This window comes from Dipodomys merriami, unplaced genomic scaffold (assembly GCF_024711535.1).
Source record: "Dipodomys merriami isolate MVZ:Mamm:240054 unplaced genomic scaffold, mDipMer1.0.p SCAF_4, whole genome shotgun sequence".
Taxonomy (NCBI): Eukaryota; Metazoa; Chordata; class Mammalia; order Rodentia; family Heteromyidae; genus Dipodomys; species Dipodomys merriami.
Window position 1 is genome coordinate 86466853 of NW_027205603.1, and position 15541 is coordinate 86482393.

Genomic DNA, 15541 nt, shown 5'->3' on the forward strand with positions numbered 1-15541 from the left:
GAGGAGGTGAGGGGAGATCTGCAAGAGATGATTGAGTCATGAGGGTGGAGCCCTCATAAGTGATATTAGGATCTTATAAAGCAGGTGCAAGGGAGCTGTCCCTCCCTAATGTACAGGGACCATCTAGGAAGCAGGGCAACACTCGCCAGATGTGGGTCAGCTGGTGCCCTGATCTTGGACTGGATTCCAGCCTCCAGAAATATAAGCAATATATTTTTGTTGTTTATGAATTACCCAATCTAAACAAATCCAATCTGTTAGTATATGTGCACCGGGCAGTGCTGGGAAATGTCTGGTCAGTGAATAGGAAGGCATACAACCAACATATTCATTTTTCAGCAGGGATTAACATGCAGACAGGGACAGGGATGAGACACACTAACTGCAAATGCTCAGGTTGAGCAGGGGGAGAAGCCGTTGAACTGGGCATTCAAGGTGAAGATGGCACCGTTGAATGCTTAGGACTTGATTCTATTAGTTTATTCAAATGGAACTATTTTCAGGGCCTATCTCACACCATCCAAACTGCCAAGAGCCTGCAGGATGAACCAACGTGTCACATTAATGGCTTCCTCTGTGACATTTACAGGATTTGAGAACTAGGACAGAGTATTCACAAAATGCTTCCTCCAGGGGCAAATCTCCCCTCCATGGACCAAAGCACTGACCACAAGGATGTTTGGAGTGTTAAACTGAACTCAGAATGAGAGAGAAAGACACTCACCAGAGATATGTGCATTGAGGCATTGTGAAATGTATTTCCTTTTCTGTTTTGCAAACATTGCTGCCCATTTGTCTATTTATTTGCTTACATCACGTCTTCTGAGACTGCCAGTGGTAGCAACTGAAATGACAGAGTGAATATATCCCACTCTCTGTCCTTAAAAGAGGTCCCGGTGAAGTGGACATGATAAAAGAAAAATAGCACACTTGAATGTCCTTCATCTGGAGATGCTACTGAATTGAAGATGCGCCATCACTTTGCTCACAGCTTCTGAGGATAAATGCAGTGCTAGGTTAAGTGTACACAGTGCATTTCAATGGCAGGAACATTTCAGTGTGGAAGAATGTGTAGAATTGAGGAAGCATACGATAGAATGTGAAATGCTGAGATGGAATTGCAAACCTTGGTGTGAAGAAAAATGGCGGTGGAGAGGATTGATTCTGCCACTGGGACGGGGCCCTCCATTATCAGCAGGGATTGTGCCAGTAACTGCTATGACCTCAATGTCTGTGTTCTCCAAATTTACATGTTGAAATCTAATATCCACTGTAATAGCGTTAGACGTTGGGGCACCTAGGTGATGAGAGAGCCCTGCACTCTCACGAACGGAATCAGTGCCTGGATGGGCTGAGCTGGATAGAGCATGCATCCACCACGTGAAGACACAAGTTCATCCGTGAGGGATGAGTCCTTCACCAGACACCCAATTTGCTGATATCTGGCGCCTTGACCTTGGAGTTCCCAGCTTCTAGGACTGTGAGCAGTGAATTACTGTTGTTTATAATTGCCAGGTGTAAGGGTTTGTTTCCTGTAGTCCAAATGGACTAAGTAGCCATTCACATTTGTGCTCCTGAGAACTCTCCAGAAAGGCCCAGGACTCCTATAGAAAGGGAGAGCAACTCAAGGGAGTGCCAGAGCAATGCAGTGAATACTTCCTCTTCTTGGCATCTTCTCAACACATTCACCATCGAAGATCAGAAACACATCAGAACACAATGAAAGGCTGCCTAATTGTATTTTAGGGCAGAAAAGTCAGGAAGTTCCCTCTCTGCCTTGACATTAGCTAGGGATTTTGACTTTCCGATGACTGTCTCAGAGGCCTGTTCCAAAGGCATGTGAGAAAAGTGTCTAGCACCGTGTCTGTCTGTCTAGGAGTTTTGTGAACTTCCCACGCCATGCTTAGTGTGGTGCTGGGTTCATGTGCTGTTTCTCTAAGTTGAGCTGTCAAGATTCCTCTTCTCTCCCTGGAGGCACTGTAGCAATTTGGAGGTATAACTTAGATCCCAGTAAAATCTGTCACCCTGCAAGGAGGTATAACTTAGATCCCAGTAAAATCTGTCACCCTGCAAACCCTGTTCCAGTGTTCCCCTTGGCATTTTCTCAGCCTTTTTTTTTTTTTTTTTTTTTTTTTTCCACATTGACTCATCAGAAGCTGAAGCTGCATTGTGGCAACAGACTCAGTTCCGAGTTCCTGGTCAGTGGAGACAATGACTTGGGGAGACCTGCTTTGTGTGAGGGACTCTGGAGCACAGAGGCTGTACTTGATAGAAAATGCAAGGAATGCCGAGGATGGAAGGGAGCTTTGGCCTCCCCGGTGCTGACCACAAAGGAAGTTCTGCATGTGCTGGCAAGTGTTTTAAGCTCTTCAAAGATGGAGAACTCCCCGATTGTCCGGGCAGCTTATTCTGTTTGAAGACGTTAGTGGCATAAAAAGATTTTGTTTCATTTTGTTTATGTTCACTCATGACTCATCGATGGCACTTCCTCTGGAATTGGTCCCCATTCTGACATCAGACACTGTTTCGAGCCCCAGGGGAACAGCACTGAGGAAAGAGATGAACAAAAATTCATATTGTTGTGCTTTGTATTCTAGCAGAGGGACTATATAGTAAATGGGAGTTATATTCCACCGTGTGGTAAGTATAAAGTAAAAGGAATAAATGTTAAAGGGTTTGGGGGTAGGTATTTCTGAGAAGATAATCTTTATGCAAAGATTTGAAAGGAACAGAACGAGTCATTAATCAGTTGAGGAAAAAGTACTTTAGTCAGAAGGAGTAGGTGTGCAAAGGAAATCTTGAAGCAGCTATGAGCCTGGTATGTTCAAGAAACAGTAAGGGAGCCAAGTTGCTGGAGTGAGCAAGAGGGAAACGAAGAGATGTTTCAGAGCAAAGTAAGGCAGATTTCATGCCCTTTAGGCTACCATAAGGATACAAGGGCTGCTTGGATTAAAGCATAAAGATTTAAGGGTTTCTATGATTAAAATGGTAGATTTTAGGATCTACCAAGATCCTAAGAAGTCAACCTGAATTGTTTATCATAGCTAAGATATGGAACTTACCCAGAAGCCCCTCCGTAGATGAATGGATCAAGAAAATATGGTATATATACACAATGGAGTTCTATGCCTCCATCAGAAAGAATGACATTGCCCCATTCATAAGGAAATGGAAAGAAAGACTTGGAAAAAATCATATTAAGTGAAGTAAGTCAGACTCAAAGAAACAAAGGCTCCATAGTTTCCCTTGTTTTAATAATTATTATATGTCTAGGATAGTCCTAGCAGAGGATCACAATAGCTCAAGAGCAATGTACATACGATGCCAATTGAAATGAACCCCAATGTATGGAAACAAGAGGTTTTGTTTTTGTTGTTGTTTTTAATGTGCTGCGTGAAATTGTTTCTTTTTTCTTTCATTTCCCCCCCTTTGGTTTATTCCCTGTTGTCCTTGTCTTTGATTTTGGTACTCTGTGTCTTGTATATACATTTATCTGATTTGGGGAAGGGAAGGAGAATAACATAACAAAATGGCGAGACAAAGGACAAAGGGGAAACCAATGCTACAATGATACTCACAAGACACTAGATTTGAAGTGAACTTTACAACTTGGGGGGAAGGGGAGTGGGTGGGGAGAGAAAGTGGGAGAAAACCAGGGAGAGGGTATCACTGTTCAACAAGAAATGTACTCATTACCTTACTTAAGTATATGTATGCAAAGGTAACCCCTCTTTATATCAACCTTACCATAAAATAAAATAAAATGAAAAGAAGTAAAGCTGAGTCTTAAGGAAGTAGTAAGTGGAGAAGCATGAGGAAATTTCATGTTTCAGATCAGGCTAGTGTGAGAGAGATGTGAGATCATGTACAGGACACAAAGAAATTGTGCTTTTGGTGCGGGGTGGTCTGGGAACCTGGTGAGCTGTGGTAAGGGATAATTCCACACCATTAGGGGTTAAATTTTTGCTCAAAGTTAAACAAATAGTGGACATAGTCAGATTTTTATTTCAGGAAGAAAACTCTTAAAAAATTAAAATTGTGATGATAAAGGTGATCTACATAAGTCAGACAAAGAGTACATTTCTTTGTGGACAATGCCATCCCTTCCTTCATCCTTGCCCAGTTTTTCCCTCTCATCTCCTCCCACCAGTTACATAGTTCATTTCCAACCTGGCAATCTAGTGAGTGCCACTGTTGCATTTATTCACCCTTTGTCCCAGAAGAATACTCTTAACAAAGTGTGGGGCAGTGAAGAAATAATTACCAGATGATGATAGTAAGGGGCTTTACTTATCCAAGCAAGAAACAGTTGATGTCTAAATCTTTGCAATAGTAAAGAGAGAAAGATGGATAAGTTTGGGATGTGGGATGGAGGAGCCTTGGGTGTGGTCTAGTTAGGAAGGTAATGGTGGAGGTTAATTTAAAATACCAGGTTTTATGAAGTTATATGACACGGACAATTTCCTGGACACATGCTCCTTATGAATATTAAATCATGAAGAAATTGAAAAGACACAAAAAGACCATTAAGAGCTAATGAATTGAATCAATAGTATCTCACCATGGAAAAGCCCTGAATCAGATGATTTCACAATTTAATACAACCAAATATCTAAAGAAAAATGAATTCAAATTCTTTAAAATTATTAAAAAAGTAAAAGAGTAAGAAATTCATTTAAACTCATTTGATGAAGCCAGCATTATCTGGATACAAGAAAACCATAATACAAATCAATATCCTTATAAATATAAATGCTAAAGTTCTCAACAAAATGCTAGCAAATTTAATCCAACAGTACATTAAAATATTATTCATTATAATCAAGTAGAAATCATTCCAGGGATAGATGTAAAGATGGTTTAACATTTGTAAATAAATAAATACAATTCATCGTATCAATGGAATAAAAGTTGAAAACTATATGACCATCTCAATCAATGTGGAAAAAGCATTTGATAAAACCGGTATGACTCCATAATAAAATCGTTGAACAAATAAAAACTATGTGTAACAAGCCCACATCTAACATCTGGGGAAAGCTGAAGACTTTCTTTCTGAGATCTGAACAAGGCAAAGATGCTTACTTTTACCACTTTTATTTATTTTTTGTCTATATAATAAAAATATTTAATGCTGCCAAAAAGTATAAAAATACAGTAGGAATGGCAGTACAATACAAAGTATTCTCTCCTAATTTATTTCTTTTACATCTTTCTACATTTCATACACACATTTAAAAAACACTTAACAATACATCAAATGAAAGAGTTCTGCAAAGTCTTCTGCTGGTGGCTGCTCTTCATTCCCTGGATGTTAAGTTTACTTTGTAACCAGACAACTGTGAGGCAATCTACAGGTTTAGCAAGCCTCACTTCAGTTTCCAGAGTGGGCTTCAGGTCTTGCTTTGCGCATCAAAGGTTCAAAATTTATAGCTGCAGAATATTCTCAAGTCATGAATATTTAGGTGTCTGTCAATCTTGGCCTTTTTCTTTTTCGTTCAGTCTCATTGAGCCTCTGTTTCATCTGCTGCACCTTCTGAACTGTGGTAGCCTTTCAGTCCTCTTGAATACGTTTCTGTAGAACACTCTCACTGTTTTCCTCCACAGTATCTTGCATTTTAGAGGAAAGTCCTGTGCACCGGTCACTTGTCAGTTTCTCTTCTAGACCTTGTCTGTTCCCATTATACTTTTCAATGATTATTTTGTTCTGTGAATGATCGAAAGCAGGACTTAAGTCTTCTTTAGAAAGTTCTTTCCACCGTTTCTGTATATTTGAATCTCCCTTTATACACTTTGCTCCTTCTATAATGGCCATATAAGAGAATCTGAGTTGATCTGGTGTCTGAATAAGTCCCATTCGGAATTTTCTCATATTCAGTAACACTTGTTTAATGTTAATATCATCTCCTTTTTCCATCAGAACAAGACATGTGTCTACTAGAGAGAAGGTGCCAGAGTGCCCTATGCCTGTACTATAGTAGATCACTGCAGGCCTGTGGTCAGGGCTCAAGGAGCCAGAGTCTCTCACTGTAATCAAGAAATTATGAAGCTAGTGATTCAGGTACTCCAGATATTGTTCTGGATTCACCACTATTGATATTTTCTAATTGTAGTAGATGTACTGTATAGTATGACTTCACATCTTCAGACAGGAGCTTCACACTAAATCCAGTTTCTTCAAACAGCATCTCTCGGTCATCTATTGGCCAGTATTGTGCACATTTAACAGATTCTTTCTCCACAATTCGGTTTAGCATGACAACTGCTTTGGTCTTCTGCTGCCAAACCATGAGCCAGAAGTGACAACATGTGTTAGGAAGTGGACCCTGTGTTAAGATATAACTCCTTCGTGCTTCTTCTATGTCAATTAAGCTGGCATTAATATAATCATTTTCAGTATTTTGCAGTTTAACAGGACTATGATCATATGGGCTTACATCTCGGTATCTGTTTCGATCTCTGTTTTCTGGAAACTTGGCCACTCTGTGAGGATAGTCATGAGACTCATTTCGAATTTCCAAGTATAGTTGCTGCCAGTGAGACTGAGCATCCAGCTCCTCGAACTCCCGCTTGATGGTGGTAGACATGGTGGCCAGAGAGCGCTGGCGTGGGTGGAAACTGCACCGGCGGAGAGGCTCAGGCCCCGCCTTACCACTTTTATTGAAGGAGACATAGAAGTTCTACTCAGAGCAAGAAGTAATAAGAAAAAGCATCCAAACCGAAAAGGAGGAAGTTTAAGTGTCTGTTTTCAGATGCATGGGCCTGAAGGGTGTGTACATGCACATACACACAAGATGCAAAGTCATCTCTTTTTTTTGTTGTTGGTCGTGGGCTTAAACTCTGGGTCTGGTCGCTGTCCTTGAGCTCTTCAGCTCAAGGCTAGCGCTCTACCACTTGAGCCACAGCACCATTTCCTGTTTTTCTGGTAGTTTATTGGAGATCAGAGTCCCATGGACTTTCCTGCCTAGGCTGGCTTTGAACCATGATCCTCAGATCTCAGCCTCCTGAATAGCTAGGATTACAGGCATGAGCCACCAGTGTCCAGTGAGTGGAAAGTCATTTCTTATTCCTAATTAAAAGAGTTAATATTCTTAAAAGGTCATACTACATAAAGTGATCTACAGAACATGAAAGATGTGAAAGAGGAATTCAATAAAGACACAAAAACCCTGAAAAAGAGTCAAACTGAAATTGTGGTTCAGTAAATGAAACTTAAAACTATGCAAAATTTCTCCACCAAATATTATTTCTTTTATTCTCAAAGATGCTAAGTAGCTACCAGTGCAGGAGTGGTTGAACAAAGTGCTGAGAACCAGTAAGAGCTAGGATTGAATATCAGAAATGTGAGGATGGTGATTTCAAATTTCTTTTTCACATATCTGTTCAGGCTCCTGGTGGTTTCAATGATCTATGGATGCAAAACAAAATCTCCTATACTTCATGATTTAAAATGGTCATGTGATCACTGTGCACCAGTCTGCACTTTGGCTGGTGACTTTGGGTATGAGCAAGGCTTCCTAGTAGGTTTGCAATCAGCACAAAAGTTGCCAGGCAGCTTTGCTTCTGTGTGTTGGCTAGGCTGCTTTTTCTTTTCTTTACATGGTTTCCCCAGCTCTAGCCTTGTTCACACAAGGCTCTCCAAGAGGGAGAACGAAGACCTGTAAGGAGTCTGATACAGGCGTCTGAACAGGCAGCATTTTTTTTTAACTCATATTCTGCTGACCTAAGAAAGTCACAAGGCTAGCCCAGACACAGAGAATTGTCGAAGAGATCTCTTGACAGCAAGAGCTATGCACCGATGGTGGAAGGTACATAATACTGAGATTGTGAAGATTTTTGGAAGTGATTTTATTTTCACCTTTTGGCAGTACCGGGGATTGAACTCATGGTCTCAGAGTTGCTTTCTACTACATGAGCCACACCAATGATTTTTTTAGGGCTTTGTGCTTTTGTCTTGGCTTGCCTCTTACTTCAATCTTTCTCTCACCTCCTGCATAGTTGGATTACAGGCATGTTTCACCATACTGAGAAAGAGCAACTACTTTTTCATCTGACCTCAATGGCTTATGTATATGTTCAAGGTTGAGATTAATGACTAACAAGAGGGTTAATTAAACTAAATTTGGACCGAGAAGGTCTCCATACATTGAGTCCTTACCACACAAATTGCAACCTAACTTAGTATGTAAATTAACAGAATACCTAATTCAGACACATTTTTTCTGTTTTAAATTTTTTAAAAATTTATTGTAAAGGTGCTATACAGAGGGGTTACACATAAGTAAGGTAATGAGTTCATTTCTTGTCAAACATTTTTACCCACTCCTTCATTTTCCTCCCACAAATCCTTCCCCCCTAACTCCGCCTTCCCCCTGAAGTTGTAAAGTTCATTTCCAATATAGTGTCTTGTGAGTATCATTGTTGTATTGGGTCATCCTTGTCTTTGTTTCACCATTTTGTTATTCCCCTTCCTTCCCCGAATCAGATAAATGTATATACAAGACACAGGATACAAGAGTCAAAGACAGTGATTGCCATGGATAAACGAAGAGGAAAAAGACAAAGGAAATAAAATAAAAAGAAAGAACTTGATAAATTACATCAATGACAACAAGGTCAACAACCAAAAAGACCTGCTGTTTCCATGTCTTGGAGTTGATTTTGATTAGCATCATTTTATATGGTCATAAGTACATAGCTATTGAGCTATGGTGATCCTCTGCTAGGACTATCCTAGACGTAAACTAATTATTACAAATGAGGGAAACCATGAGCCTACGTTTCTTTGGGTCTAGCTTACTTCACTTAATATAATTTTTTCCATCTTTCTTTCCATTTCCTTATGAATGGGGCAATGTCATTATTGCTAATGGAAGCATAGAATTCCATTACACACACACACACACACACACACACACACACATCACATCACATCACATCACATTTTCTTGATCCATTCATCTATTGAGAGTCATCTTAGCTATGTTAAATAATGCTGTAATGCTGTAATGAATATAGTTGTGCTGGTAGTTTTAGTGTGGCCTTAATTGTGATCATTTGTTTAAATGCCCAGGAATGGGACTGCTGGATCATTGTGGGGTTCTATGTTTAGTCTTTTGAGGAACCTCCATACTGCTTTCTGGAGTGGTTGAACCAGTTTACATTTCCACCAGCAACGGCCACATCCCTGCCAGCATTAGTCATTACTTGTTTTCTTGATAATGGCCATTGTAACTGGGGTAAGGTAGAATCTCAATGATTTGCATTTCTTTTATGGCCAGCATTGAACATTTCTTCATGTGTCTATTGGCCATTCTTATTTCCTCTCCACAGAAGTCTCTCTTAAATTCTTTAGCTCACCTATTAATGGGTTGGTTGTTTCTTTGAAGATTTGTTGTTGGGGGTTTAACTTTTTGAGTTCCAAGTATATTTTAGACATGAGACCCTTGTCTGTTGTATGGCTAGTGAAGCTCTTCTCCCAATCTGTGGGCTTTCTATTGATCTTGCTAGCTATGCCCTTTGCCATGCAGAAGCTCTGCATTTTAATGTGATCCCATTTATCTGGTCGTCCTTTGATTTGTTGTGTTTCTGGGTCTCTATTAAGAAAATTTCGGCCTGTGCCAAGGAGCCCTAGAGGGTCTCCTATTCCTTCCTGTAATGTTTTCAGGGTGTCTGCTTTGACTATGAGGTCTTTGATCCATTTGGAGTTGATTCTGGTGCAGGGTGATATATAAGAATCTCACTTCAGTTTTCTACACATGTGTAGCTCATTCTGCCAGCACCATTTGTTGAGGAGGTTGTCTTTCTTCCATCTGATAATTTTGGCTCCCTTATTGATGATCAGGTGGCCATAGGTTTGTGGATCATGTCTGAGTCTTCAATTCTATTCTGTTGGTCCTCAGGCCTGTTCTTGTGCCAGTACCAAGCTAGTTTTATAACTACAGCTTTATAGTAGAGTTTGAAGTTTGGTATTGATATTCCTCCAGCACTTAGACACATTATTGATGAATAGCTCAGTCATAGCCAATCACTCAGCTGAACTTCAGGAAATCACAATCTGTTAACCATTCAGAGCATATTCAAATGGGATAACTCTGAGCTGCAAACTATTCAAGCTATTTCTGTGCCTCGCTTCTATTTTCTGTCAATAAATACTGCCTTCTCAAATTGTAGAGCAAAACTCTCTTGTTTTGAGGGCTGCCCAATGCAAATCATTCTTTGTTCAATTAAGTTCTCTTACGTTTAACTTTCTTGTACCCAAGAGGGCAATTCAAAGGAGGAATTATTTATTTTGGCTCATGGTTTCAAAGGGGTCCATTCATAGTCAGTAGGCCCCGTGGGCTAGCGCAGAAAATCATGGTGGATATGTTGGAGAAAATCCCTCACTTCCTGGCAGACAGGAAGCAGAGAGTGAGCAAGGGACTGGGGGTGAGGGGTAATCTCTTGTGGCGCCTACTTTGGCCAACAAGGCCTTACTTCCTATCAGCATTCAATAGGGGACTTGGGGGACAATTCGTATTTAAACCACAATGGGGAGGAAAGTTAGGTAACATACAGCAAATACACTTTAGTAAATTAATATTCTAAATTAATAATAATAATAAATCAATACTCTAATAACTCTATTAAGGTTAATGTACAGAAATATATTGTATATTTTATATATATATATATATATATATATATATATATACATATACATATATACTGTCTTGCTTCCCTAATGCTCTTCTCTAGACCCCTAGGAAGGGCAATGCTAGGGTTTTGGGGGATATTGTTTGTTTCCCCTGTAGCTCAAGTATAAGCTGGGTCCTCAGGTGGCAGGGTTAAGAGGAAGTGGAACCTTTAAGAAGTGGTGCTTAGTGAGTGGCCTTATGTCAATTAAGAATATGCCCTAAGAAGAAATTGAGGTATTTTAAATGAGATTCTATTTACTTTTCCTGAAAGGATTGTTAAAAAAGCCTGAATCTGGATCCATCCAGTCTTTTTCTGGCTTTGAAATGTGCTCCACCTATTTTACATGCATTCCTCCAATTCCCCTCTACCATGATATTATGCAGTTAAGAGGCTAGAGCTGAGTTGGTATAGGCATCATGCCCTTGAACCTCCAAAGCTGTGAGCTAAGAAAACCTCTAAAGAAACCTTGTTCCGTTATAAAGCCACAGCCAATTCAAGATAGCAAGGAAAATGGACTAACGTAGGTGGTGAGGAATAGAAAATGGTTCCACTGACCCATACTGGTCTGATAGTCTTCTTAGGAAGCCTGCGCGTGAGAGTTGGTTTCTAGAGCATAGATGCTCATTAAGTCTGAGGAAGAGAGAAGACTGGTAGGGTGCTGAGAAAGTCTTTTAGAGAGCCACTAATTGGATTCAGAGGAGGAGCAGAAGATTCAGAGTCTACATGGTTATGGAAGACAATATTGAATAAGTAGAGGACCAGATTTGTATAAACACCAAGCATGTTGTTCTTGTATGTGGTGTGTATCATTTTTCTGAATTGGAGATGCCTGCTAAGATTTCAGGGTGTTCATGGATAATAATTTCTCAACTAATTGGTGGGACGTGTCATTTCTTTGGAACAGTGTTTGATATTCTTAATGGGGTTTCTGACCTACAGCAAGCTCTCAATGAGGCCCAAAGTTCTGAGTGTCGGATGTTTTGGGATTTCATCCCTCTCCCCACCATGAAGCTCTATCCCCACAGGAACTGTCAGTCAGGTGAGTGGGCACCCGGCTTGCAGGAACAGCTGGGTGGGGGTGGAATGGAGGTGGTGCAGCAAGACACAATCTGTATCCTTCCCCAGAATGGCTCTCCTGGGAGAAAATTACTAATCACTGCCATTATTCTGCATGCGGTGCTAATTATTCCAGGTAAGGACACTATAAATGGAATGTTAACTTCTTAATTTAGGGTGTCTGGGTGGGGGAAGTTGTTCATTTTATTAGTCACTATTCAAGACATTGAAATAGCAAGAAGTTTTGATGTTAAAGAGACTAGCTAACTTAGAAGGGTTATAAAATTTGTCATTTGAATACCCGAGTGCTCTATTTAAAAATCCGCGGAGCCCTTGCTGGTTCTGACAGTGTTTCATGTGTTCTAGGATGGAAGGAGGGCAGCGAAGAGGAATGAGGGTAAGTAACAAGGACAGTGTTCACCTCACGGGACCACGGCAGTCTCATGGCTGTCCTTTTCCCGCTTTGCTGCTCTCCAGCTCGTTGTCCGTGTAGTAGCCATGAAGCAGATGCTGCCGCTGATGTCAGGAAAAGCCTCTTCTCCTTCTATTGGGTAAAATTCTGTTTTTTTTTCTTCAAACTTCAGAGTCTGGCTGGCTTAAACCTCTATCTCAAAGTATCATCTCCTGCGTCTTCTCTTTGTGTACTAAGCTCCAGTCGTTGTGGTCTTTTATTACCTGAACCAAGGTAATCTTATTTCTGTATCTGCAATATCCACTCTCACTATTAGTTTTCTGTCCTTTAGTTTCTCAGCTTAAATTATCTCCTGAAAGAGGATTTTTCTCATCCCCATTTTAAATGTAGGGTCACTTTTCACTTTCCATTTCAACAGCTAGTGTGTTCCCTTCTAGGTAGATGTTAATGTCTTCAATAAGTAATTATTTTATTACATTATATAGTGCCTCTCTAAAAGCTATAAAGCTCTCATTATATAGTGCCTCCCTATAAACTCACACTTACTCCTTCTTGTATGTTTATATCCCTTCATGATGGTACACCGATACTTCACTTTGGGGGTGCAGGTCCTGAAGAGATATCTTAGAATAATTGTCCATTTGGTATATCCTAATTTTCAGATTCCAGAAAGCTGCCTGTGTCTTGCAGTCTGAGCACACAGTGAGAAGGTGCCATCAATCAACCACGAATCACGGCCCATTGAAAAGCAATCTATCAGAATATTTACTTTAGACTTTTCATCTCAACTATGAAATAATTTTCTCTAACCTCCGGCAACCATGGATCATCTGACTATCTTTACAACTTTGCCTTTTCCACAATGTTAGATGGTTGGAATCATATACTACATAGCCTTTTCAGATTGTTTTCTTTTCATTCAGTAATATACATTTCTCCTATGTCTTTGCATAACTTGATAGCTCCTCAATTTTTATTTTTTGCACCAAACACTATGCTTCATTCTGGCTATATCACTGTTTATATATTCATTCATGTCCCGAAGGACATCTTTCTTGGTGGCTTCCAATTTTTAGCACTGCTGAATAAAATGTTTCTAAACACCCATGTGCAGGGTTTTTTGTTGTGTGGAGCCACTCTCTCTCTCTCTTTTTAATTTTTTTATTTTATTGTAAAGATGCTGTACAGAAGGGTTACAGTTACAGAGTAAGGTAATGAGTGCATTTCTTGTTGAGCATTGTTACCCCCTCCTTTGTTGTTCTCCTAATATCCCTTCCCTCCCCCACCTCCCCCACTCCTCTTCCCTACAGAAATTGTAAAGTTCGTTTCCAACATAGTGTCTTGTGAGTATCCTTGTTGTAATGGGTCATCCTGTGTCCTTGTTTCAGCATTTTGTTATTCCCCATCACCTCCCAAAATTAGATACATGTATATACAACATGTAAGGTAGCAAAATCAAATACACTGACAACAGGGGATATACCATAGGGGAAGAACACACAAAAGAAACAAAAAACCCATATAGTACATTAAAAACAACAACAACAAATGCAGTCTATGCTTCTATTAGAAAGAATGATACCACCCGTTTGTTAGGAAATGGAAAGACTTGGAAAACGCTGTATTAAGTGAAATAAGCCAGAGCCAAAGAAATATAGGTCCCATAGTTTCCCTTATTTTCAATAATTAGTATGCATTTAGGATAATTTTATCAGATAAGCAGGAAAGCTCAAAAGCTATGTTCATGTGACCATATAAGATGATGTTAAGCGAAACAAACCCCAAGATATGGACACAAGAGGTTTTCTTTCCTTCCTTCCTTCCTTCCTTCCTTCCTTCCTTCCTTCCTTCCTTCCTTCCTTCCTTCCTTCCTTCCTTCCTTCCTCTCTTCCTCTCTTTCTCTCTTTCTCTCTTTCCTTCCTTCCACTTCCCCAAATGTCACATTTTACTGTTGCCCTTAGTCTGCTTTCTGTGGACATAATAGCATACTCGAGATTGGGTAATTTATAAAGAACATGAATTTATTAGCTCACTTTATGTAAGTTCCAAGGATGGTAATACAATTTTATTGTAGAAAATTCAGAAAGTTTGTTAAGGAAAATGAAGAAAATAAAGATGTAATCCAACCTCCTGGAACACTGCTTTTCAAATGTCCCTTTGTTCTTCATTGCTATAGTAGATAGAACCTCACAACCCTGCATTTTACAATCATGGATTCATGACTCACTAAGTCATGGAACTGTACCTCTCCTTACTCTACAGAGTTCTCTATTCCCATTCATAACAATTGCGTCACTGATTTGTAAAACCACAAGACACCAGTTGACCAGTTTCTGCTAGCTGAGAAGAGTCCTGGATCCCAGCCTTCTCGTATTCTTGTCTGCTCCCTGCCCTGTAATTGACCATCTCCCAGAGCAGATTTAAGTGTCTGTCAGAATATTGAGAGTTTCTCCTGACTCAGCACTGCTCAGAAGCGCTATGTCACCAGGGGGCTGAGCTGTGTGTCGATGAGAAATTTTACATCTCATAGCCCATGTGCCTTTCCAGATGCCGACATCTTCCATCGGTCCATTGGAGTAAATCCCCCTCCACTTCCTCCATCACATCTTCAAAACATCCTACATCCAATTATAGGTGGTCAAAACTTTAGGAAGAGGGAGAGACCACAGAAAGCAGCCTGATTAATCCACCCAGCTCTTGGATCCGCAAAGGATCCAAGCTGATGATTTCCAAAGAACCTGATGTACACATTAGACAGAACCTGAAAACTGGGCTATGATGTTACTGGTGTTACTGATTTCCTAGAGCCTTAAATGTCCTAGAGGCATTAAATGTCCTTGAGAATCAGAGCATCTGGATGTGGTAGCACACTGTAATTACATAAGCGTGGCTGTGCAAACACAGGAAAATGACTAATCTCAGCTGTAAATATCCAAGAGGGGCTGAGCCCAGAGGAGCTAACTCCCTCCCCCACCATTTGCTTAAAGAAAATTGCCTAGGGTCTTATACTTCTCTCACTGAAGGAGACACCCTGCATTATTATGAGTGCTCGCCTCTTTGCCAATGTGCAGGCTGAGGAGAAGCTGTATTATTTTTCTTCATTTAAAAACATTTGCAGAGTTACTATGTATTTTTAAATGAATGAATGAATGAATGAATAAGGCTTGGGTGTGGGGACATAGCTCCAACTCAGGCCACTGTGGAGCTTTCAAAGCACCGCTTCGTGGAACAAATAGCAGAGAAGCGCAACCCACAAGCACAGAGGAAGACACTCATCACTCATTTTGCCTTTCTCTGTCACTCCTTTCGTGTCTGCTTGACAGGAGTGGTATGGTGGGCTGCTCACCAAAAGTAAGTGAACTCCAAGCCATGGACACAAGAGGTTTTTCTTTGTTG

The 15541-nt window shown here is 40.2% G+C and overlaps 1 pseudogene; it reads right to left on the bottom strand.

The window, feature by feature from the left end:
• Positions 1-5110: 5110 nt before the first annotated feature.
• On the bottom strand, positions 5111-6590 carry LOC138806342 (tyrosine-protein phosphatase non-receptor type 2 pseudogene; annotated as a pseudogene).
• Positions 6591-15541: the final 8951 nt, after the last annotated feature.